Genomic DNA, 26,650 nt, shown 5'->3' with positions numbered 1-26,650 from the left:
TTTTCCCAGCACCATTTGTTGAAAAGACTATCCTCTCTCCATTGGGCATTCTTGGCTCCTTTGTCAAATATTAGTTGACTGTATACGCTGGGGTTAAATTCTGGGCTCTCTATTCTGTTCCATTCACAGTAGGCATTCTTTAACCATGTTTGTTCTTTTAACTGGAAATACCATCTGGTTGCATTGTTTCCAAACTGGAACTGATTTTTCCTAGACTTTATTCTATGTACACTTCAGCCATATCTCATGGTCTCTTCCTGCCCTATTCCAAAACACTCTCTACACCCTACCTGTACATGAAAATGCATTTATATTTTGTTATATGTTTGAAAATTAACAAGTCTCAATGGGTGTATTTTCCCACTTTTTTGCAGCTTTACAAAAATTAGGGGAGAACATAAGCAAAGAGTAGGAAAAATGTATCTGGAATGATATAATATGGTACCATTGGAAGCTAAATAACCAAATTGGAAAAGGATGCTAAGAAATAATCAATAAATTAGAATCTGGATAAGGCAAAGCTTCGAAAAATTCATCCATCATTTAGAAGACCACTTTTATTGAAGATGTATTAGGACGATGATATGACAGAAAATTTTGAGAAATAGAAAAAGGATCCCATAACTCTTAACACTAACATGACTCCATAAATGTTGCTTATTAATTATTCTGCCATGCAGTATAGAATGGTGGTCAGGAGTGTCAGCTCAAGTCAGACAGACTTGGCAATAAATTCCAGGTCTGTCATTGCTGATTGAACAAGTTATTTAAAAGTCTCTGAGCTTTAGTTTTCTCAGCTGTACATAGGCCTAAATAGGTAATGCATCTAAAGTGATTAACAAGATACCTGAGGCAAGTTAACTTCTTGTTAATATAATTTCTTTCAACGTGTGTCTCTTAAGCCCATCTTTATGTGCCGTGTGCCATCTTCATGGAGCTATCTCATAGACCATAGAGCTTATGGTCTAGAGAGGGAGGTAGACAATCAAATAAGCATGCAGATGGACAATGGCAGATGGAGGAGGAAAAATGCAGCATGTTAGGAGAGCATCAAACAGAGATCTGGCTTGATCTGGGGGCCCAGGGAAGATTGCTTGAGACAATGAGTTTGGGCTGAGAAATAAAGGAGGATTGGGGTTAAATAGGTTAAGAAGGAGGGGACCCTGGGAAAGGAGTGTATCCTAGCAAAAGAACTTTACATACAAAGCCTCTGAGGTAGTGGGGGTCGCAGGCTTTTCAGGGAACCGAAGGTTGGCTAATGTGGCTGGAGGACCAAGAATGGGTGTGGGAGTGGCAAGCGATGAGCCTGAACAGATGGGCAGAGGCCACATCACACTGAGCCTTTATCTTAAGTGCAGAGGGGAGCCAACGCAGGACTTTAAGCTGGGGAGAGGCACGATCTCTGTGAGAACAGAAGGAAGCAGGACAAGGGTGAATGCGTGCTCTGGCCATCCTTAAAGTGAGAGCTGATGGCGGCTCGGACAGAGTGGTGACACAAGCAATTGAGAAAAATGGAGAGATCTGGGGGATATTTAGGAAGTAAGATGGCCAGGAATTTGATAGGCTGAGTAGGGCGGTTGAGGAAGAGAGAGGTGTTGAAGACTGGAAATTGAACATGTCGTGGCACCATTCATTTGCCATAGGCAATACAGGAAAGCTACCAACTTGTAGGGTACTTTTGTCCTTCCTTACATGCAGACACATTTCACAAATCTGAAACCACAGTGTGCATTTTGCCTAAAAACTTACTTTTATTCATGAAAGAGCATCAATATTCACATGTATATATCTATGCAAACACAAGTCAGCCAGCCCGGGTGGTCAAGCGGTTAAGATTCTGCACTCTCACTGCCACAGCCTTGGTTAATTTCCTGGTCAGGAAACCACATCACCTGTTTGTTGGTTGTCGTACTGTGGTGGTTGCTGGGATGCTGAAAGCTATGTCACCAAGATTTCAAGTACCAGCAGGGTCACCTGTGGTGGACAGGTTTCAGTGGAGCTTCCAGACTAAGACAGACTGGGAAGAAGGACCTGGCCACACACTTCTGAAAAAATTGGCCATGAAAACCCTATGAATAGCAGCGGGGCATTGTCTGATAGAGTGCTGGAAGATGAGAGGATGGTGCAGAAAGACCAGGCAGGGTTCGACTCTGCTGTGCACAGGGTCGCTAGGAATCAGAATTGACTTGATGGCACTAACAACAACAAATGCAAGCACATATACACAAAAATATTATGTTACCCATCATTTTTGTAAGCTAGTCAAAATCTTTATTCAGCTTTATTTATTTTTCAAGAAATTTGAAAATTTTATACCATTATTATTTCTAGAAGGCTGTCTTATATGCTTTGTTTATAGGTTCTAAATAACTGTAATCCATTAAACTCCCAGTCAAACATTTATTTTCTCCCCATAGAAAGAAATTCATGCTCTAAGGATTTAGCATCGTGTTCAAGGCCCTGAACTACTTTCCTTCCTCATCTGCATCATTTCCCTGAGGGTTTTGTGTTTTCTTGGTCTTGATTCTGTTGGTCCCTCTGCCTCGGATGTCCCCTAAATACTTCTGCCCTAGTTGAACTCCTATTCATCCATCGAGGCCTCTTTGAAACGTCACCTCCCCTCTGAAGCTTTTCTGGATCCCTGTCAAATTGTTTCTAAACTGCCTTGTTCTGGGGTGAGTTTATATTACAGACAGACTTGAATTAAAGTGAAGTTGTTCCTAATCTCCTCCTTCAGATCAACAGTTTCTAATAATTTTGATGAATTTTACTCCCTATCAGTAAACACCGTTCAGTGTACCCTCTGATTTAAGTGGGTTTTCCCCAGAAGCAGGTCCTGAGATAAGGATTTAAGTGCAAGGAGTCTCTTTGGGAGGGAATCCCAGGAAGTACGTTTCGAGGAGTGGGGAACTGAGACAGGGCAGGGAAGGAAGCCTGGAGGAGGAGCATTAGTGAGCAGATCACCAGGCAGACAACCAGGGCTCATTCCCTCTGGGACTTCTGAGGGGCTGTGCAGAACATGCCTCAGGGTTGTCACACCTGAAGGCAAGAATACTGGAGAGATTGTCCTCTAACGTCAGTCAGTCAACAGTTGAGGCCTGCTCCAACGGGCCTTGACTCTCCAGCACTTTGGCTGGCCTGGACTGCTCTGCTCCTGGGCCAAATACACTCCAGCACCAGACAGCCCCTCATGCAGAGAGGGGCAGCTATCTACAGTCAACGGCCATTGGCAAACAGGGAACAGTGAGTGCTGAAAGCACTGATGATGTCTGCAATGCCCCCATATACACACAGAATATTTTCTTATTTCTAAGTCATATGCAACAGTGAAAGCTTCTCCTTCCTCTGAAACAATTAAGAAGATGTGGTATTTGGGAAGGGAAAGAGGGTATTACCAGAGGGAGTGTGGTAGGAACCTGGATTTTTATGAAATGTACCTAAAGTTTTTAGCTAATATATTTTAATGGCAAACATATTAAAAATCAGGGTCTCGAATTTATAGTGGCTGTAGAAGGAAAGTGAAAAATAACAAGGCTCTGGAGTCTGACTGTTTTTAGTGTGTAAATGCCACCAGCAGAAGGAAAGGGTTGTAAAATCTTATCATGGGATACGGGAGGCATTAACCACATAATTAAAAAAAGGAGCGTTTTCTCGGGAACAGTGTAATGCAAAGCCTGTTTAATGGACTCGGAATTTGGACGGGGCCTTGGTTTAGGAATGTGTTACCTGAAGTCTTGAAAAATAGCAAGCGTATGTTATGTGAAGTCTACGCATGGAAGCGGGCTTGTCTGATGCTTTCCCAAGACAGAAAGGAGAAAACTAATTCTTTTCATTCCATTTTCCTTATTTTTGTAGCACTCACTGTCCTTCGATTCTTTTCTATTGCATTCTCTCTTCACTCCTACTCCTTAGTACTTAGTACTCCTTAGTCCCACTCCTTAGTACTGGCTGCTTTTTAAGGTGATGTGATTTCCGGATTTGTGGAGTATGTTAATTTTTCAAGAAAGGAATCGGTGCTGAATTGCAGCCACTGTGCCTGAGTTAGAAAGTATTTAGGCAATTCGTTGTCTGTACACACACGGAGAAAGTATCTTACTTGAGAGAATGTGTATAGATTTTCTTATTCATCTGCAAAGTTCCTATCACAAATAACATTTTAAAATCAAAGGGAGATAAAGTCTTGGTGGGCTTGTGTTACTTTAAATTACTTTCAAGAACCAAATCACACCACTCATTGGCTAGTTTTTCTATTTCCAAATCGTATTCCCAGCAGAATGCCAATACAGTCCAGCAGTTTAATTCATTATTATACAAAGTCCAAGTGAGTGAAATTTTAACCTCTGCTTCTAACCACTTCATGTTGGTTTTATCTGTAATTAACTTAGTGAAAAGCATTTGATGACAGAGTCTTCTTGTGTCCCAATTACCTAACTTATGAGGTCCTTCAAGGAGTTTAATTTAACCACTTTCTACTGAAGAGTATCATGTGGTAGAGCAGGAACATTACGTAAGAATTCTAGGTGTTTTAACAAGGAATCCCGAAGGCATTATTGGATGAGCCCACACGGGGAATGTTTGTAAAGCCTTGACTGGTGTGGTTAGGTCTGGGGCATATTGTGGTCGAAAGAACACAGCACTGAAACCAAAATTAGCTTCAGAGTAACTTAAATCCTTAACATCTCTCAAAAGCAACGCTTTTAAAAATTCCTTTTCCTACCCCATTCTCATTCACTGCGCACATTCTCTGCAGGTGAATCTGGGCCTTTATTTTTCAAATGCTCTTCATCTGGGAAAATTTCTCCCCTAGCCTCAACTCTCCAACTTCCTATGCTTTTGTCCCCTGCCATCCACTTGATTCTGCCTTAAAAAGCTCTGAAGAATCAGTCCTGCAAAAGTGAGTGCTCCTGGGAGGGCAGAAAGAGGAGGACAGACTAGGAAAAGCTAGAACCCTTTTTTATGGGAAGAGGGATAGGAAAGGCAAGGAATCCTTATAAAATAATCTTTCTATTGAAAGTATAAAGATATGGGTATAGGAAAATTTTTTATCTGACATCACGAAGGGGAATTTTATTAATGGTAGACGTTGCTGTCCTTTATAACAGCTACCTGGAGACATTTGAGAGATGCTCAGATTTGGTAAATAACTTTATGTACTATCTACACCTTTCACGATTTCGACTTCACTCTTCTAACCCTCGTCTCTTAATCTCTCATATTTGAGACGTATGTCTATTCTCTTAAGTGTTTTAATTAACTTCTTTGGACTTCCCCCAGTCAACTATGTTTTCTTTGAGGTATGATAGTCAGATTGCTCACAGTACTCCAGGTGTATGAGCCACTTTTGTACGGGAATGACAGATTTGCTTGATCAACTTTTAGCATCCTTTTTTGCTAATGCCCAGCATTATTTTTGTTGTTATAAATTTCCAAAGCACCAATATCTTTAAAAAACACACCATACCGACTCCTACACCATTTTCCTTAGTGGTAACCAATCTTGAGAACTGTCCTAATTATCCTTCTGGAAATATGGTTTGAACTAATTGTTGCATCTGCCTGACCTGTACGATCAGAAAATATGATTTGCTATTTTTCACCATACCCAGGGGATTATAATCAACCCTGGGGATTATAACCAAGAGCAACATGATGGATATGCTAAAATACATAATAATCATTGACTACATAAGCATAGATAAAAAATGGGTCGAAGAAGGTACTTTTTGAGAGGGACACAAAAGCATTTCTGGTAGGAGGAACCAGTAAAAGTGAAACTTGATTTTCAAAGATCTTTAACAAAAGATTTTTAAGTCCACACATAAGTTTCATATTACTTGGTAGAACATTTTATTGGGAAGAAAGAATTATCTAAATGTAGGAAGCAAATTTTATTTACAAGAGAGTGATTGTCTTGCACTCTGTCCTGACTTATTTTAAAGGAGGCCCACAGAAGGAAAGCTGGAGTTTGCTTATCAAGCCAATGCAGCTGGTAGACTGCAGCAGTGGGTTTAAAGGGTAGTCTGGGAACTCCAGGGGTTCCCAAGATAAACTGAGAGGGTCTTTGAGGTCAAAACTATTTTCATAATCATGCTAAGATATTATTTACCTTTTCTGTTTACATTCTCTGACCAGAGTATGAAGTGTTCACTGCAACTCATCTTCAAAAAATACCAGTTGTTGAATTTTGGTATAGTATCAAAGAATACCCACGATTATCTGAAAGAGTTGTTAAAATACTCCTCCTATTTCCAATTGCTTAGCTGTGGGAGGCTGAATTTTCTTCATGTATTTTAACCAAAAGAGTGGATTGCAGCATATTGAATGTAGCGGCAGACATGAATCTTGCTGCTTTCTGTTGAGTCATACATTAAAGAGATTTGCAAAAATATAAAACTATGTAACTCTTCTAAGCTCTTTTTTTAAAAAAACATAGTTTTTTGGGCTAGCCCTGGTGGCCTAGTGGTTAAGCTCAGCGCACTCTGCTTTGGCTGCCCAGGTTCAGTCCCTGGGCACGGACCTACACTGCTTTGTTGGTGGCCACACTGTGCTGGTGGCCCACATACTAAAAGATAGAGGGAGATTGGCATGGATGTTAGTTCAGTGCGAATCTTCCTCAGCAACAAAACCCCCCAATACATATATATATAGTTTTTTTGCATAAGAATGTTATTTATGTTAACATTTAATAGGTTTATTATTGTTGTTAAAAAATGAATAAATAGATACTTTTAAAATTCCCAGCTTAAATTTCTAATATAGGAAATATCAATTGATATAGCCCATATAAACAAAAGCCCTTTGGAATTCTCAATAATTTTTGAGAGTGTAAAGGGATGCTGAGGCCCAAAAGTTTAACTGTCGGGCTTTGGAGAATCCCGATATCATTTACACATTCTCTGTGCAGATGATTATTTACTCCTTCAAAGGGTCCTGTTCTATCTCTTTCGCTTGCTAAGGTATTTTTATTTTTCTTAGAGCATAGAGCGGTTTCCTACTGGCTTAGAGTTCCGAAGTAGAATAGAGGACATGTAACAGCAAGGAAACACAGTAGTAATAGTAGGATACAAAGAGTAATGTCAATATTACCTTTTTGTAATTCAGAGAGAGTATCTAAAGTTCAGTATTTAGCTTCCAAATAAGAATTTTATAAATTGGGCTTATTATCTTGAAGGCACAGTCTTTCTTTTTCTGTGGTAGTAATGACCATCAAGAGAAAAAAAAAAGTGTGAAGTTTGGGAAAGTCATCTAATTCTTAAAAAGTTTAGGAAATTCTGTGCTTTCATAGATGGGTAAGAAAGAAGCCTTCAAATTTTAGAGGAAATTGAACAAGGTGAAAAAGGAAAGTTTATGAAACTGGCTGTTTTCCCACTCACAAGATGAGTAAGGTTGACACTAGTGGCGCCATCTCATGGCCATATTTTATGGGCACCTCCCTCCTGGCTACATGTGAGATAAGACACCGCAGCATTTTATTGAGACCTACCAAGGACCAGCAATTTCTCAAAAAATACAACCAGATATTATAGAATCTTTAGATGATCTTTCAAATGGAAACAAAACATTGTGCAACAGATCAAATGCTATTGTAGTTGCAACTGACTGCTTGGGGTCCCTCAAAGAAATACATGAAGGAACTCTTCTTTGTGAAAACAGATGGGATCTGGAGACAGATTTGAGGCTTCCTGTGAAAAGTTACATTTACTGCAGAGTAAAACAACTAACGTATGACTTTGCCTGTAGGGAATGAAGCACTGATAGCAGGTGTGGTAAGCAGAATGGCCTCCCAAATATGTCTATGTTCGAATCTCTAGAACCTGTGAATACGTTGCCTCACATGGCAAAAAAAGACTTTGTAAATGTGATTTTAAAGACTGTGAGATGAGGAAATTGTCTTGGATTATCTGAGTGGGCCCAAGCTAATCACATAAGTTTTTAAGAACAGAGAATCTTTCCTAGCTCTGGTCAGGAAAGGGAAATGTGATACAGAATGATTAGAGATGCAATGTTGCTAGCCTCGATGATGAAAGAAAAGACCATGAGCTACGGAATGTGGATGGCCTCTAAAAGCTGGAAAAGGCAAGAAAATGGATTTACCGCCAGAGTGTCCAGGAAGGAATACAGTTCTGCAGACATCTTGATTTTGTCCTAGTGAGACCCTTATTGGACTTCTAATCTAAGAAATGCAAGACAATAAGTTTGTCTTGCATTTAAACTTCTAAAGCTTTAAGCTTCTAAATTTATGGTAATTTGTTTTAGCAGAAAGTGAATACAGTTGGCTTGAAATTGATAACCCAACCCCCAACTCCATTTTTTCTTCAAGTGCGGTATTGTTTGGGTTTCTAATATGCCTTTTAAATCAGTTGACCAAATAATAAGATAGGAAGTCAATAAGGCTTATTCTATTGTCCTATAATAATGTTCTGTCTCTTTCATGAGGACCCCATTGGAACCCATTTCTAAGTCTTTGATATCAGAATGAGAGAGGTAGAAAAGCAGACTCTAGAACCTTGCCTTTTCTTTTGGTGTGAAAAGAGAAAAGAAGTAGTGAAGAAGAGTCTTAAAAATTACTTGAATCAATGAAATAATTTATGGTGGTTAAGATCCAGAGATACATAAATTTTAGTTTACGGAAGAGAATAGGTCCAAAGAAATGTTAAAAATTGTTTGTCAATATGTTAAACCTTGGCCCAATGGTATGACAGCAGTAGGGGACAGGTCAAGGTGGGGCAAGAAAAAAGAAAAGATACAAAAATTTGCTAAGCTGTTAGAGAGAGAAGAGCAGTTTCTGTTTCTTCATCCTCAGGCAATTTTGTTGACTTAGGGCCAAAGAAGGCTGGCGGAAGGTGAGAAGGTACAAAATGACAGCAGCTGGGAATGGGAATGAGGCTGCTACTCTGGATGTAAAATCAGATGTGCTAAAGCAGTTTGAAGCCAGCCAGGAAGTTTGCCAAGCTATGAAAATGTCAGTGTGTAACTGGACTCAATGGGTCTGTCTCTTGGTGAGTGTGGAGCTGAAAAACACAACCAAGGCTGAAGTTGTGAAGAAAAAAGGTTTATTGCTTGCACAAACAATGGAGAACATCAGGGATGGCTCCCAAAGCAGTGTCCCTCTCCCCCTGTCCCCCCAACCAAGCTCAGTGCATTTGGAGATTTTATACACCAGAGTGCAGAGGATGTGTTACAACTGTATAACAGCTGGGCCCGATCAAGGCGTATGTGCAGGCTACTACATAATGAGTTCTATGCCATTACATAACGAGCTCAAGGCAACATGCCGGTATATAACAGTGCCGAGGTAATTTTTGGACACTTAGAGCTGGAGCAATTTGCCAGGGTCCTGCTGCAACCGTGTAGGTTTCACTGTAAGATGGCAACATCTGCAAAAACGAGGACATCAACTTCTGAAAAATAGCACATTTAGTTTTCTCCTTGTCTGGAAAACATTTGGCAGACTTTGTTTAGTTATGGATCAGATCTTCATTAACCCTTTCCTTCCCTGGTTTCTGGTCACAAATGCTTACTGCCTTTCCATGGGAACCGGGACAATTTCAGTTATGTTACATTTAGCATTTTTATTTTGAAACTTGTACACTTTGTCATGACTTTTATTTAAAGTAAATCATTTAATTTAAATTATTGGCTTTAAATTACTGAAGGGTCATTTTAATACATCTTAGGACCAGCAGTGTTCCTAGGAGATGACAGCTAGAAGTCTGGGGGAAATTAGGCTTACCTGAAAGAATTGGCGTTTTTAGATGACTTTTCCTCACTGTGTCCCCTTAGACCCTACCTGCCTTGCATAACCCTAGTGGAAGGGGAATAATTATTTGCCAAAACCGCCTAGAACATGCTGAATACCATGGTAAAAAGAACATAACAGCTAATAAAATTGCTAAGCAAGGTGTTTAGAGGTACCATCCTCATCTCTTGTGTCTCACTCAGATGTTGTCCCAGATATAAATTTCTATCAGGAGACAAGGAAAGCAAACCTTTAACCAGCTGCACATTTTATTTGAAGTCTCAGGGCACTTAGAAAATGCCTCAGGAGTGCGAAGAAGTTTAATTGCAAGAGCAATGAATTTGGAGGCCTTAAAAAGAACCAGAGTGGACAGAAAAAGAGTTTTGTATGTGGTCTGCATTATACTCCTCAGCTAGGTTTAGCTTATAGAAAGTCAGCACTTTTAGCTAGTCCTGGCTTCCTTCTACTGGTCTAGGAAGATTCAGTTAACTTAGCTAATTTCCAAGGCACAAGAAGGTTCTATGAACTCAGTCTCCCAGCTGATGTTTGCATGTTCAGTGTTCTATTTCTTCTGTTCCTGAAAGTCACAAAGAATACTTTGGACAGCATTTTAACTGTAAGTTGACATTGGTGGACACTATTTCATAAGTATATGATATCAATTAGCATTAACCATGATCAAATAAGCTGCAAACCCACGAACATGGGGTAAAAGCTTGGTGTTATGGCCTAGAACAATGTCTAAAATACCAAGAGGAGGATGGAAAAAATGTATCACCTTGTTAAATATAATGTTATTATACCATGATTTTTTTTCCTGTAACTAACTCTGAGTCAGAGCCTCCAATAAATTTTACACAGGATGAAAGGCCTTCTATAAAAACCATGTTCTTTCCTGTGCCAGAGGATGCTGATAAACATAGGGGATGAGGAACATAGGAAGTGAAGTGTAATGGGAGTAGCCACAGAGAAGTGCTGCCTTTAGCTTGAACCCGTGGACAGAGCACTGGAGCAGGAGTCAGGAGTCTTGGATTTTGGCCTTTCTTCACCCTTAGCTTAAGGATGACAATGGTACCTAATAATTCCTCACATGGATTTATTCTTCTGTAACATGGTGTCAATAATACCTACTCTGAGCATTATTATTATAAAGAGTATATTAGAAAAAGGAAGCAAGACATCCAACATGGTGCCTGACACTGGTGCTTAACGATGCTGGATTCATTCTTTCCTTAGCCTACATTTAGAAAACAAGGATAATAATGCTTATTTTATCCCCTCCCCTAAGCACTCCCTCTATCCAGCCAGAAATTCTCCTGGAAATTCCACCACCCCCCCCTTTTTTGAGAAAGCTAACTATAACTAATAGTTCAAATACCATTGATTGTGATAAAGTTGTTGTAACAGAGGTACAATTGTGAGAACAAAGTTGAGGGGGAACAGGGAATACCACATAGTGGAGGGGACACTGGTGCCCTGGTAGGAGAAGGTGGGAAAGGGGCGACCCCTTGGGGAATGGAAAAGGGGTGTAGACCCCCTAAGGACAAACTTCTCCTCCTTAATGGTGCTAAGGCTCACACATTTTGTGGCCAGGAGCTGTTGGTATTAACTCTTTCTCATCTTAAGGATCAGTTGCTGGTTTATTTAGCGTCTGGTTTTTGGGGAAACAAAGTTGGTCTAAACCTATTAAATTATATTGAATAAATCTAAGTAAAATGGAGAATGTGTTTAATATTTCAAGGATTTAACGGTGAAATTCTATGAAGTTAATTTGAGTGAGGCTCCTTGGCATGTGACCCAGCTGTTTACAGTTCATGTTTCACTGGGCATGACAAACCCCGTCTGAACTATCTGTTCTGTGCAGTGTTAGCAATCTCCAACTTGAAAAGAGGACAGACACGTTCGTGCTTGCAAACTTTTTCCTTAAAATACATTTAACAAGGAACTTACATGCCTGCCTTTGACCCTCCATCCTTTTATCAGTTATATCTTCTCGGCAGACAAATTTCTCTTAAATTTGATAAGACCTGAAACAGAACTAAAGTTCAGTGTACGCAATTTTATTTTACCTTTCTTAAACCTCAAAATGTCAATGATACTTTAAAAAAAACCCATGTTTGTCTTTTCTTATTTTCGTTTGGCCCATATTTATCCTCTTAAAAAATATTCAACTCAGCAGGCTGATCCACTTAGCTGATGATTTTGGCCCAGTGTACTACCTTTAGAATCTCCCTTGGACAATTTTTGTATATTTAGAATTTTCCCTAAGTGTGGTAGTAGGGTCATCCACAGTGTTCTCTAAGCCCTCATAGTCTGTTTTTGTTTTACTGTGTTTCAGGATTCTCTTGGTAAACATGTGGCAAACGTCCAATGACTCTAACTTTCTAAATTTGAGAAATGATTTTTCAAAGAGCATTTCTAGCACCCGAGTAAGCAGACTCCTGTGAGTAAGTATACTTTCCTGAGTTCAGTTTTTCTGGGATCTGTTGATTCACTCTTCCATTTAGATAGTAAATGCTTCAGAGCACAGTTGCATCACTGATGGGTATTTCTTTTCACCTTCCACTCCCCCATAGCATCAGTTGTTTACAATTAGGACGTGCTATCTGCTTCTAGTTACTTGCTTATTCAGTGAGAATATTAGTGCACATTCTATCATGTAGAGATAAAATATGCAGTATAAATAATAAGAAGAATTGTTCTCTGGGACTCAGAGGGAGAGGAGCCCTATGAAAGCTACAATGAAATTGATTTAGCTTTCAAACTATGCATTCACTTTTCTTCCTTTCTTCTGCCTCAAAAAGTACTGTCTTTATCAGTTAGTTTGAGCCAAGTTATGATGCAGTAACAAACAGCTCTAAAATCTCAGAGGCTTACAGCAATGAAGATGTATTTCTCATTTGTGTAACATATTGGATTTGGCTTGGTTATAGCTCTTTTCCATGTCTTCTGCACTCTGAAGGAGCAGAGAGCATAGACTAATGATAGAACCACACAATGGCTCTTAAAGGTTTTGTTCAGAAGTGACCCATGTCACTTCTGCTATTTCATTGGCCATAGCAAGTCACAGGGCTAAGCCTGATGGTGATGGAGTGAGCAGGACAATCCTCCTGCAAGGCAGGGACCGGTAGGGATAGAGCATTAGGAAGGAGCTGGTATGGAAGAAGAGCAAATAATTTGACAAAATAATTCAATGTACTCTCCAATCCTTGCTAATATCGCTCACAGATACACACAGAGACACATGTGCACCCAATGTGGCTGTAAAGTAATGAGCGTGATTTGTCCCTAAAATAATCTTATCTGAATTTTCAATCTCTGAATAACAGATGGCTCTCTGAAATTTTTTGCAACTTCTCCAACATTATTCAAAGACCTGTGCACATTATCGGAATATCCTCAATCCTTAGAGGGTGGTTTGAAATTCGGAAATTGCTAGCCCTCATTTCTAATCAATCTGTGTAACTGACTTTAAAGTGCTTACAGCCCGTGTGACATTTGGTAAGTGCCAGTGAGTTAGGCTTTAACTTTCCGTGCAGTCGATTCAAATGAACAGAATGGATCATACACTATTTTATTAAAAAGCGAATTTTAACTGAAATTTTAGATTTTCTTCTGTTGTTCACAAAGTGATACTGAAGGCCATTCCAAAAGATGAACTCCAACAATATTTTGAACAATAGTTGCACAGATTAAAACATGTGCATAACGTTAAGAGGTGAACACTTCAGAGGTGAAAAACTCACTTGGATTCTTACATTTTGGTTGATTTTATAAAGAATACAGCAAAATCATGGGATGATGTGAATTCTGATAAGTTTTGGCTGTGGGCTCTCATTCTCCACCCAAACGGTGAGACTTGGTTGGGGAAGGTATCAAGATTCAGTGCATGGTTTAAAAAAATAATTGGTCTATTTCTGACACATCTAAGAAGCGAAAATATTTTTGTTCGAAAAGTTACTAGAAGATAGAGTGGAAAAAATTGTTTTTCATTAACCTTACAGTAATTCAATCTTAGCTTTCATGAGCTTGCAACTTTTGGATCCTGTTTACAGCTTTGGTTCATTTCCTGTATTAGTTACAATATTTTATAGTCATTCCTCATTTCTTTTTTTTTTTTTTTTTTAAATAATTTTAAGTCCCTTGAAGAGATGAAACCAAGTCTTTATATTCCTGGCATGAACCCTATAGTACTAGTAATTATAAATTACAATATCAATTAAAAGTAACGTGTAGTATATGAATTATTTATCATGTGCTCAGCATTATTTTAAGCAATTTCTCATTCTAACTATTTAAAGCTGTGAGATAGTCAATTTATGTTATTTCCAGTTTATAAATGAGAACACTGAGTCAGAGAGGTTAAGAAACTGTTCTCACAGCGCACAGCTAGTAAGTAGTTGACTCAGGTGGCTGCAGAGCCCACGCTCCTGTTAAAAGTACATATGCTTCCTTCTTTATGTTTCTAAGTTGATTATTCATTAATGTAGGACAAAAACTTAAGCAATAACTATGCGTCAGGCAATATTTTGGGCACAAGAAAGATAAGATAAAAGATCACAGTGTTGGTCTTCACGCTTGACTCAGCCTAGCTAGCTAGGAGGAGAAAGTTGAATAAAGTTTTCCACTGTTAAATCTTGAAGAAGTAGGGATTACTCAGAGAACCGGAAAGAGGTAAATGTCCCAGCCGAGAAAAGAAAATTTGAGAAATAAAATAGAGAAGAGATATTAAACCTTTGGGAAGTGCAAGTACAATTACATTCGGGTCTGTGTAAGCAAAGGGCAAGAGAGAGGACAGGAAAGCTAGGCAGAGGCCAGATGATGGCTGGTTTTGTTCCATGCTAAGGATTTAAGACTTTAGGCAGAAATGATGAGGGGAGGCATTGGAGAATTTTAAGATAAGCTTATAATGTTGGTGACTTCTCAGTGCTAACCTAAAAGATATCTTGTACCTTCCACTGTTGCTTTTCTCATAGTACTTTGAGCATATAAAGATGATGTGTATGTTGGTTAAATGGGATAGTGGCGCATAGACCTATTAAACATTCCTGCAAATTAGGTCAGAATAAATTCTCTATGTTGGACACTCTACAGTTCAAGGCAAGGATGTCCATTCACTGATAAAAGAATGGAAAGAAAACAGAAAATGAACTGCAGAGTGTACCTGGTATAAATATCTAATGTGCTTGAGGAATGGAATTGTCCAAGAAGTTGTTGCCAGGGCCATTGAATACAAAGAGGCCCCCTGTCTTTGAAAATCTGCCTTTGGAAGTGCATTTGTAATTACATCGTGAGAACTGAGCAGATGTATTCCGTAGTGGTTCAATGTTTTGTTATTACCATCCACTGCCTCTAGGTTTATAAATCAATCTCTAAATGGGCACATTTTCTGAAAATAGTTTGAAAAACAATTCTCTTTTGATCATGTGAATAAAGAAGTGGAAAATCCATGTTGAATTTTAATTCAGCTAAACACTGATGCAAAAAGACAAAATTAGCACTTTTCTTCATTCTTTCTGACAGCTCATAAAAGATCATTGATATATGTGCATCCAAGATGGATGAGATTGCAAGTGTTTAACTGCTATGCTCAAGGCAAGTCATGTTATATAAACCATCTGGACCTAGGAGGGCTCGCTGTGCTTTAACACGATAAAGAAGAAGCCATGGTTTCTTGCTTGTTCTGCTAACACAAAGTGATGTGATTTCTAACAGATAAAAATGTATTTACCCTTGACAGGCTGTGGCATGCTTAATGGGTATCATCTTAACCTAGCCATGGAAATGTTGAAGGAGGGAGTCAGAACTTTTGGTTAAGAAATACATGTACAACTGACAAAATTCCTCATTCTTTTGAGGACTTTTCAATACTTGATATTTAGCAGAAATTTTTAGCTTCCAGCTGAGCTGGCTTAAAAGTGAATCCTTGTTAGGTTAAAAACATTACGAATCATGTTAGCCAAGTGTTTATTCCTCTGATAACATTAGCTTTAATCATTTGTTATGCTTGCCAAACTTTGGGCAAAATGTTGACATGCTTCTACATCTAAGACCTCTCACAAATACCACTTTCTTTGTAAAGACTTCCCTGGTCCCTCCCACCTTCTCACCTTCTTGTTTATAAGGATCTCTATAAAATTCACATATGTGTTGAATGAATTATATTACTGTTCATGTTATGCATATTTTTTTCGTTTTTAACGGAGATATAATTCACTACCATAAAATCTCCCCCTCTCTAAAGTGTATATTTCAACGGTTTTTAGTGTTTGCACAAGGTTGTGCAATCATGACCACTATCTAATTCCAGAACATTTCCATCACCCCACAAAGGAACCCAATACCCATTAGCAGTCACTCCCCAGTCCTCTCTCCCTCCAGCCCCTGGCAACCACTAATCTACTTTCTGTCTCTATGGATTTGCCTATTCTGGACATTTCATATAAATAGAAGCTTACAAAATGTGCCCTTTTGTGACTGTCTTCTTTCACTTAGCATGATAGTTTCAAAGTTTGTTATGTTCTAGTGTGTATCAGTATTCCATTGCTTTTTATTATAGAAAAATATTCTATGGGTGGATATAGCACATTTTGTTTATCAGTTCATCAGTTGATAGATATTTAGGTTGTTTGCACTTTTTAGCCACTAAGAATTTTGCTGCTATGAATATTTATGTGTGAAACACATTACACATTTATATATTTTATTAAAATTAAAAAATTATTAACATTTAGATATTTATTAAAGAATTACTACAACATTAAAATATTTAAAAAATATAATATTAACATTTTGGCTTATCTTCTTTTAGACTTCTCTGGTTACTTTTATAATACTTTCATTTAAAAAAGCCAATTTTGTATCAAAATATGCATACTGTTCTATTTTCTACTATTGTTACCTTACTTCCCCTAGAGTATATGGGGTATATATAGTGCTAGGATAGAATTTTTATTAATTCTATAAATGTCTATATTTTATTTTAAATATTAGATTATGTTTCTGTACATTATAGTTATAATTCTTGAGGGCAGTTACTTTGCTTTATTTTTTATTTTATCCCTTTCCTTCCCTTCCACTAGTAGCTAACAAGAACCTAGAGTAGTATTCTCTCAAAAGTTTGCTGAAATGAATTTACAATATATATGGAGTCACAGAATTTCAGGTTTGAAGAGAATCTTAGGGGTCAACTGGTACTGTCACCAACATGGTGATACAGCATTTTAGTTAAAAGTGGATTTAGTTAATGACTATCATTTTGGCTCTTAAACTTGCATACTTAACTACCATACTATATTCTTTGATGAAACCATTTGGGAAGATTGAAAGAAGAGTAATAGGAAATTTGTTCCTAAGTCAAATCAGGAGTAAAGTTTAGCAACTTCCTGGATTCCTGTATGATAAAATTTGAAATTTAGAGAGAGTTGATGAATGATTTTTTTGCCAGTTTAACACTTCATTGTGAAAATACATATTATTTTCTGAAATTACGAAATGCTCAACAAAGTCATTAAGAAAAATCTCAGCTATCTCCGATGTGGTCAGATGTTCACAGCTTGTTTCAAAAGAGTAAAATGTGTTTATTCTGCATGTTGGGTCCATATTCTAACACCCTTGTTGACACCTTATCTGCTGTTGAATCATAGTAACATCACTAGCTGTATATTGCCAAGTTGAGCCTGTTCCAGTTTTTAAAAATACTATTAATCCTAGCACCTAGATTGTGGTATTGAAATACTATTTCCCAATATAGGAATCCAGGGCTTCTTGGAGAAATGGCTGATTCCAGGTTTTGGGGCAGGATATGCACAAAATCAGTCAACTTGTTTTGTCCAATTCAAGGAAGTCATCAGGGACCACCAGGGCCAGAGACTACCAGGAACCAACCTGGAAAGACCAACTCACTGGCCAAAGATTGGAAAATTGGAGGTTTAATAATGATTTTAATTGCCACGAGGCAAGCCCCATCAAATATATTTAAATTGCTAAATTCATAATTAAAAAAATAATTGGTCATTTTTGGAAGATGATAGAGAATCAATTCATTGTCTTGAAAATTGGCTTTTATTTATTTATTTATTTATTTATATATATATATATATTTATTTTTTTTATTTTTTTTTCTTTTTTCTCCCCAAAGCCCCCCGGTACATAGTTGTATATTCTTCGTTGTGGGTCCTTCTAGTTGTGGCATGTGGGATGCTGCCTCAGCGTGGTTTGATGAGCAGTGCCATGTCCGCGCCCAGGATTCGAACCGACGAAACACTGGGCCGCCTGCAGCAGAGCGCGCGAACTTAACCACTCGGCCACGGGGCCAGCCCCAAAAACTGGCTTTTAAAAAAAGGGAAGAACCAAGCGTTTATTCTGTCTTTCTCATATGAACTGTCCTACTGGGTAACAAATAGTAGTTGAGAAGCATGTCTTCATAAAGAGTATTCCAATAAAGAAATAAAAAGAACTGACATAATTATAATATCACCATTTTGCAATACACGTGGAATATAGATCTAGGCATTGAGCTGCTGTCACAAGAGAGAAAACCAGACTCGATGTGCTTCCTGATGAAAGAATACACCACCACCTGTGGTCTCGCCAAAGGGGTCAAATCTGAGACTGATCACGGCCCTGGATCCAGCTGCCAATTTGCAGGAAGAGTGGGCAGAGAGCTTGGTGATCTGCACCGTGAATATGCAATCGACAATATCCAGACTGGGGGAAGCTCTACAGGCTAAATAAATAGCCTGTGTTCTTCCACAGATACACTGAAAAGAAGAAGGGAATGGAAAGGGACACTGGAGGTTGAAAATGACTTAACAGGTGTTGAATTTTTTTAAAAATTGGGTAAGACTGAAGTACAGACAATGTCTGGGCTTGTGTTGGTGATAACACTATAAAATGCAATGAAGCAATTACTGTAAAGGCTAGAGAGTGGTTTCTTTGTGAGGAGAGGGGTGGCTGTGTTTGGGATGGGCCACATGGAGGGGTTTCTGGGTGACCGGCAAAGCTATATTTCTTGACTCAGGTAAGGGTTTCAAGGGCATCGTATTAGTTTCCTATTGTTTCTGTAAGAAATTACCAAAGAATTAATGGCTTAAAACACCAAAATTTATTACCTCACAGTTCTGTAGGTCAGAAGTCCAGGTGAGCTTGCCTGGATTTTCTGCTGTGGGTCTCACAAGGCAGAAATCAAGTTCTTGGGCAGCTGGGCTCTGATCTGGAGGCTTTAAGCTCATTCAGGCGGTTGGCTGAATTCAGTTCCTTGTGGCTGCAGGGCTGAGGATCCTGTTCCTTGCTGGCTGTCAGCCAGGAGCCTCTCTCAGCTTCTTAAGACTACCCACATTCCTTTTACATTGTCCGCTCCATCTTCAACGGCAGCAGTGGGTTGAGTCCTTTCTGTGCTTTGAATCTCTCTGATTTCTCCTTCTGCTGCAACTCTTTTGCTTTCCTCTTCTGTTTCTAAGGGCTTATGTGATTACATTGGTCCCACCTTGATAATCCAGGATAAGTTCCCTATTTTAAGGTCAGCTGATGAGTAAACTTAATTCCGTCTCAAAGTCCCTTCACAGCAACGCCTAGACTGGTGTTTGACTGAATAACTAGGCGACCAGAATCCTGGGAGGACATCTTTAGAATTCTCCCGACCACAGGTGTTTTTACCTTACACATTTGTTTCCTATTGTTTTATATATTTGTATTTTATTTTACAAATATAAAAGCTAAAAAATCATTGAGACATGCAAACAGGTGCCTTCTTGTGATATTTGAAAGACATTTATCAAAGATGCTTACCTTTTTTTAGGGAAAAAAAAAACCCAAACAAAAAATGATTTCTTTCCTTAGCTGAAATAATTTGTACTTTCACCTTGTATGAGGATCGTAAAAATTGTAGGTATAAAAAAAGTAAATTTCTGGAATTTGCTGCTTTTATTACTGTAAGTAACTCTAGAACATTTGCAATAAAAGGTTATGTTTTAATAAAATTCACAAATCGTATGGAGTTATTTGGCATGGTTGTAAAGGTACATACTTTATAGTAGGTTCCAGATTTGTGGGATATGCCTGCATGAATCCATTTTGGCAATAGCTTTTATAAGAGTTGATACTTCTTTGTTTTTTCTGTCATTTCATAGCTATTTTGGGGGATAGCTGTCATTGCATTTTTGCTAACTTAATTGATAGTATACCAAAATTGATCTACACCATGGGCGGGCAAACTTTTCCTGTAAAAAAGCCACATAGTAAATATTTTCAGTTTTGTAGGCCATATCGTCTCTGTTGCAGACATTCAAATCTCATTGTAGCCCAAAAGAACACAGACAACACATAAATTAATAGGCATGGCTGGATCTGGCCCATGAACCATGGTTTGTAGACTCCTGATCTGCACATTTAAATATTTCCTCTCTTATTGTGAGAGTTTGCTATGTTATTACTAACATATTTTCATTGTATGCATTTGTTTGAGCATATCATAAAAAATAAGCAAAATGGAGACAGTCAAAAAAATCTATATTCTCCTTTGGTTGTAGCATAACGATTTCAGTCTCAGAATCATTTTTTCAAGTTTGTGTAATGTGTGTATCTGGAACCTTCTGTGAGCTCTGATAATAAAGCGAGGTATATTTCTGTATCAGCTGTCTCACTTTCTCACTCATTTATTCATTCAGCAAATAGTTATGGGGCACCCAGTATGTACCAGGCACTATTCTACCTCCTGGAGATAAGCAGTTAACCAAACACAGTTCCTGCTGTCACCTCACACACTCTGGTTGACCTGCTGTTGATGATGTCAAGTGTCCAGGATATAATAAGCTTTTTCTAGTAGTGTTTCTCTGACCTCCAATATGAATATAAATGTTAATGCACATTTATTGTTAGGTTTAAATATTGTTTGCATATGTTTTCCTAAAAATTGACTGTTCAATTACTGTTGAAAAAATCTGAGAGATTATGTTGCACATTCACTATATTTTGTATCAGATTTACGCTGGAGTATGGAGGAGTCAAAATTATTTTGCAAAATTTTACTGAGTAAATCCCATTGAAACCCTGAGTAATGTACCGTCACACTTTATTGTCTTCAAGTTGTATTGTGTGAATTTGAGAGACGTTGCTTTCATTGTACGTGCTGCTATGATTCACATCAACCCTAATGGAAGAATCAGCTGGAGATAGTTGGACCTTTTAACAGTTGAATTTGAGCCTCGTCAATTCATCATAGCCATCAACAAATTTTCTTTGAGATTTCATCTTTAGCCGGTGATGCCTATCAATTTTTGGCTTTAGAGGAATTTAGTTTTCTTACCTGGGGAAAAGAAAAAGGTAGATAAAGACTCCAAGACTTACAGTAACCTTATAATTAAAATAAACCATCAAACTTTAACCAGAACTTACAATAAGGACACGAAGTGTTAGGCATTCAGTTTCTACTGCATAACTAACAGTTATGCTGTGATGAGAGCATCCTTCCTATGCCCCTGCTGGCATCTGACTGAGGGCATCACATATGTCCTGCAGTCACGTCCCTCCTCATGTTCTTTTATATGAGTTGGCATGCATAAGCCTAAATTAAAAAAAAATGTTGAGCTATTTACCTCCTCAACCACGTTTACAATATATTTATATCTCATTTACAGATACGGTAAGAAAAAGTTCAAGATCTGAATAAAAACAAGTTGTTCTGGTAGCACTAGTTTCTACTCTAGCATGCTAGTTTGCACAGAGCATTTTCTTTCTTTATTTAAAAAATACATTACAAGCAGTTAAACTATAAAAAAGAAAGTGAATCACAACTTTGTAGATTTCCTGGAGCTCCTCCATAAAACTCCAAGTTTCTGATAAATTTGATCTAAGTCAATCCCTTTATCTTCTGAATGAGGAAAGTGATGCCCAAAGAGAAGATGTGTTCAATGTGGAAGCCTTGAAGTCAGACACAGGGGGTCTAACTCCTGGCGTGGTGCGTTCTCCATTGCTACAGTTTGACTTTGTGTTCAACAGGTGTTCCAATCTCTGTAATTTACTTTAAAGTACTTACAGCCCTGGTGACATTTGGTATGTGTCAGTTAGTTAGGCTTTAACTTTCTGTGTGGTCAGATATGCTGCTGGCAGGACAGCACAATCCAGTGGTGGCAGGTGGCCGTATGTGAGAGTGGACCCACTCCAGAAACAGCTTCTACACACTTTTCTGTTCTAGATCCTCTTGGTTAATTGTGGATACTTTATGCACTAGCACACCAATTCAAAACTTGGGTTTCCATTGCCGAATCTTGTGTTTGTTCATTAGGGTGATGGATGTTAGAAATAGGCTCGAGTACTCACAGATGAAGTCAAACGTATTTTGTGCATATGGGTTGGCTTCCACTCTTTAATGAACAGGATATAAGAATCCACAGAGGCCTGTACTGGTCTTTTTAGGGATAACAGTCCTGGTTTGATTCTCTAATTGGTTCTCAGTTCAGACAGACATTGGTTTCGGAGAACTTCTGATTACGTGGTGCCCTCTAGGCACAGAATCCTGCCTCACAAACCTTGCCGAGTGTGTTTCAAGCGAACTTTCCATACCCAGATCACCTAAAAAGGATTTATCCAATGTGTAGAACACGTTGTATAAACTCTCTTACGGTTTCTTGCTGATATGTATTTGCTAATAAATGTCTGTCTGTATGAAGGAATTTGGAATTTCAGTAAAACCTTGTAGCCAGGTTGTGAAAGAGAGTTGTAAACTCTCACTGTCTCAACCTTCTCTGGTGGCCACTAAAAAGAATCCAAGAGTGCATGACCAAACTGGCTGAGCTGAGTTTGCACTAGAGGTTATCTCATTTTGGAAGTCGGTGGGGTCTTAAGTCTTCTGCTCCCTTAATGTATAGTTTTCTTCTCCCCTATCCACAACCTTTTGTTAAATTTACAAAAAAGAAAGAGTTGCTACTCTGGCTTCTTGTGACTTCCTGGGAAGTGATTGATTTTGTTGTCCTTCAATTTATTTTCCTTGCTGCTACTATGACTTTTGGGACTCAAAGATCATGATCGGTTGGGCCTCCAGCACCATTCCATGTGGAACAGAGCCAGATCCACAGGTACTTGGTCTTCTAGGTCGGGGAAGGGAGTTGGACGTTTGACCTGGGGGCTTGGAGGTCAGGTGAGTTAGAGGTTGGCAGGAGAGTCTAGGTATTATGGGCTGACTTGGCCCCCACAAAATTCTTATGTTGAAGTCATCACCCCTAGTATCTCAGAATGTGACTGCGTTTGGAGATAGGGTCTTTAAAGGTGTCACTAAGTTAAAACGAGATCAGTTAAGGTGGGCCCTCATCTAATATGCCTGTTGTCTTTATAAGAAGAGGAGAATCAGACACAGACAATTACAGAGGGAAGACCATGTGAAGACACAGGGAGAAGACGGCCGTCTACAAGCCAAGGAGAGAGGTCTCAGGAGAAACCAACCCTGCCGACACCTTGATCGCAGACTTCCAGCCTCCAGAATTGTGAGACAGTAAATTTCTATTGTTTAAGCTACCCCATCTGTGGTACTTTGTTACGGGAGCGCTAGCAAACTAGTACACCAGGTCAGCTTGTTTCAGGTCCGCCTCCCTTACTCCTCTCCTGTATGTGCTGCTGCAGCTTTGGCCCTGACTCCAAAGGCTCACACGTTGGAATTGGGTTGAAGCATGTGAGGTGCCTTGTAACATTCGCTCCTGTGTTGGAGTGAGCTCCAGAAGGCAGGGGAGAGCCCAGTGGCCCTTCAGGAGGAACTGGCTTCAGAAAAGAGAGCACCTCAGACTCTCAAATGAGAAACTTCCTGCAGTGGCTCCAGGCCCAGCTGGGAAGAGCTAACAAAGATGTAACATTCTGGATTATTTTAGTCTCCTTTCTGCAGGTGAGGAAAACTCTTTGCTCCAAGTTAAAAACACACTCTCCAATACCACAGGAACTGAGATGAGCTCTCAACTTTGTGTTCTCAATCCCTAAGGACGGGATGGGCCCAAGGTTTGTGCCTCCCCCAGTCCCCAGTTAGATTAGCCATCCTTGAAAGTCTCCCTTATCAGTTGGGAAGCAAGCCATTCAATAAACCCCAAATTGATTCTGAAATTGGGAAGAGAAAGTTATACCTATCTTCTTTAAAATGTGAAATAAATCAGATGGAGAAAGGCAAATACCGTATAATTTCACTCGTATGTGGAAGATAAAAATAACAACAACAACAACAAGCCAACACGTAGACACAGAGAACAGATTGGTGGTGACCAGAGAGGAACGGAGGAGGAGGGAGGGCAAAAGGAATAGAAGGGCACAGGTGTATGGCGACCGATGCCAATTAGACTTTGGGTGGTGAACAGAATGTAGTCTACACAGAGAGTGAAATATAATCTTGTAAACCTGAAATTTATATAATGCTATAAATCAATGTTACCTCAATAAAACATTAATTAAAAAAAGTAAAGGAAATAAATAAAATGCATCATCAATCCTTATAGTCTTAACGCCATGTCCAGAGTGAGGTTGGGATGCATCACGTTGTGTCTCTATCTTGTAATAGTTGTGTTCGACTTGCCCTCTGACTGTTGTCAATGATGGATACCCTGTTCCCACCACTGACAATCTGGTTAGCAGTCAGTTTGGATATTCAATGCATTTAGAAACAGTTAAATAAGTCATGAGTTTTCCAAAAGAGGGACACTGGAGTGGGATGAATCAGACTGTGGTCTGCCTAACACACTTTGTGCTCTTACCAATTCGAGACCTATCAGTTATGATCTTTTGGGATTGACGCATTTTTCGTGGCACATCACATTTAAAGAACTGTATTGTTTACTGCAGTAAAAGGTTACTATTTAACTTCTGTGACCCTTGTCTATAAAGCAGGAGCAACTCTACCTGTTCTGTCTTCTTACACGTGGTAGACAGAGGAACAAGACCGTTGTTTCGAAGCACTTGGTAAGTGTGCTAAAGTCACGCACAGAGTGTAAACCTCCTGTAATTATCAATGCTTTCTAGCTCCTAGGGCCCTACCATCATTAATGAATCATTCAGAATTACTGGGCTCAGTAAAGAATTCTCAAGGGCTAGAATCTGGAGATAAAAACTACTGCAAAAAAACGTATGTGGATAAAAAGGAGCTAGATGGTGGAGTGACCTCCTTGTTCATCTCTGGAGGGGCCAGATAGTCTTACTGGGAGAATCATTCTGTTATGAGTTAGGCTCTTGTGAATCCTGCATTCTGAGTTCCTTGATGGGGCTAAATTATCTGGATGATCTAAGTTATCTGGATGGTTTAGTCTAATGAATGTTTTCTCTTCAAGTCTTGAAAGACATTTGCAATTACAGTGTAAGAGACAGGTAGGGATTTTCACACTTTTTTCACTTATCTAGTGTTTTCAAGTCATACAACTGGTTTGTATCTGAGCTAAGTGTTTGAGTTAGGACTGTGGCTGAGAGTACCATTTTATATATTAAGTTCATTTCTGGAGTGAGAAACTGAATTTAAATCCACTTCCAATAATGTGAGAGAAATAGTGTCAGACACATTTCTAACTGGAGAAAATAGTTATGAAGGATCTGACTTAAATGATTGATAAAACACCTAAGCCGTGTTTATTTCTTTCTTCTTTTTCTTTTTTGCTTTTGCCACGTGGAAGGAAGAATAAGAGAGCCAGCACCGACTCGTCATAAAGGAGGTGGTTTTGATTGCTCACTTGAATCAGGAAATGTGAGATTAGGGGAATGGCTGAGACGTAGCTCACATCTGTGAGGAAGCTTTGGGTTTTTAATTTCTTTAATTAAAACAAACAGGGAGAAATGGAAAGAGAGAGTGAGAGCCAAGAAGAGAGAAAAAGCAGGGCATCTGGGTGCTTTGAGACATACGGGTGCCCTGGACAGCCTGATAATGTGGCACCACTTCACACCTTATGTTTATTTTAGAGGAGAGGCAACGTACTGCTTGGAGAATGACGGAGGAGGGGGGCTCGCTGGTGGCAGAGCCCACTCTCTTCTCTATTGTTAGAGGGATTCAGCTCTGGCCGCAAACTTGCCCATCTTCCTTTACCAAACAAGAGCACTGCACCCCACTGGGAGGAGTTGAGCGAGCACCTCTGTTTAATTCTAGCCTCACCTAAAGAGTCTTCTTGGCCACAAATGACTTATAAAGTTCTCCTAAACACGGGCAGTCCTCTCGTTGGAAAATATTGTGGTAAATACCGTTTTCTCCATCTTCTTGAATTTCAGTGGAAATTTAGCACCCTAGTGACATGTCACATCCCTTATAGCTTGGGACATGGGACAGTTGTTCATCTGAGAGAGGCAAAGGGTGGGAGAGAGCCAGAGGACAGGACTCAACGAAAGGAAATTCCACATGATTTAAAATTTGTTTTAAAGTGTGAAGGAGAAGTAGAGAAATGTTTAAAACAGCAGTCATGAGGACGGTAGCAATTCGACCTTATGCTTCTATCTTGGGAGTTTACTTTGCAAGAGGGACTACTCTTTAATGTTTATGCTCTGCTGCTTGAAAAGCAATGTGCGCTTTAGACAATGGATATGACTGGTCATAGGACGGAGGGACCCGGGATTGTTATGGTCCACTGTAGAAGGAATGTCACAGACTTGAGCAATTTTCTGCTTTTCAATGAAGTGATAGAAAAGACCATATGTTGGCTTAGAGATTCTGCAAATTAAATTATGAATATTAGTACTATGGCAGAATTTATGTGTGACACTGAAACCAACATTTCCAAAGGGTGAGAATGACTCAGAGGATGTGTTTACGATTGTGGAAGCAACCGTCAAATGTACTTAAAGAAGCCACGTGTCCTAGTGACTAAGGGCATAAATGAAATTTATGGAATGATGAGGTCTCTGGCATTGCTGGACCGAACTCAACCTTTTGGGAAATAGCATTAAGTTCCCTGAGTCTTCTAAAGATAT

General features: G+C 39.0%; 1 long non-coding RNA gene across 2 annotated transcripts in view; it reads left to right on the top strand.

Moving 5' to 3' along the window:
- LOC123278278 (uncharacterized) overlaps positions 1 to 20,369 on the top strand; it is a 53,737-nt gene extending 33,368 nt beyond the window's left edge. For both annotated transcript variants that reach the window (XR_011495369.1, XR_011495368.1), the window contains 3 exons: positions 12,078 to 12,186; positions 15,263 to 15,334; positions 17,880 to 20,369. This is a non-coding gene — a long non-coding RNA (uncharacterized lncRNA). The remainder of the gene's footprint in view (positions 1 to 12,077; positions 12,187 to 15,262; positions 15,335 to 17,879) is intronic.
- The last annotated feature ends 6,281 nt before the right edge of the window (positions 20,370 to 26,650 follow it).

The sequence above is a fragment of the Equus asinus genome, chromosome 18, assembly GCF_041296235.1.
Source record: "Equus asinus isolate D_3611 breed Donkey chromosome 18, EquAss-T2T_v2, whole genome shotgun sequence".
NCBI lineage: Eukaryota > Metazoa > Chordata > Mammalia > Perissodactyla > Equidae > Equus > Equus asinus.
The sequence above is the reverse complement of the archived record's forward strand: the minus strand, read 5'-3'. Positions and strand labels throughout refer to the sequence as shown.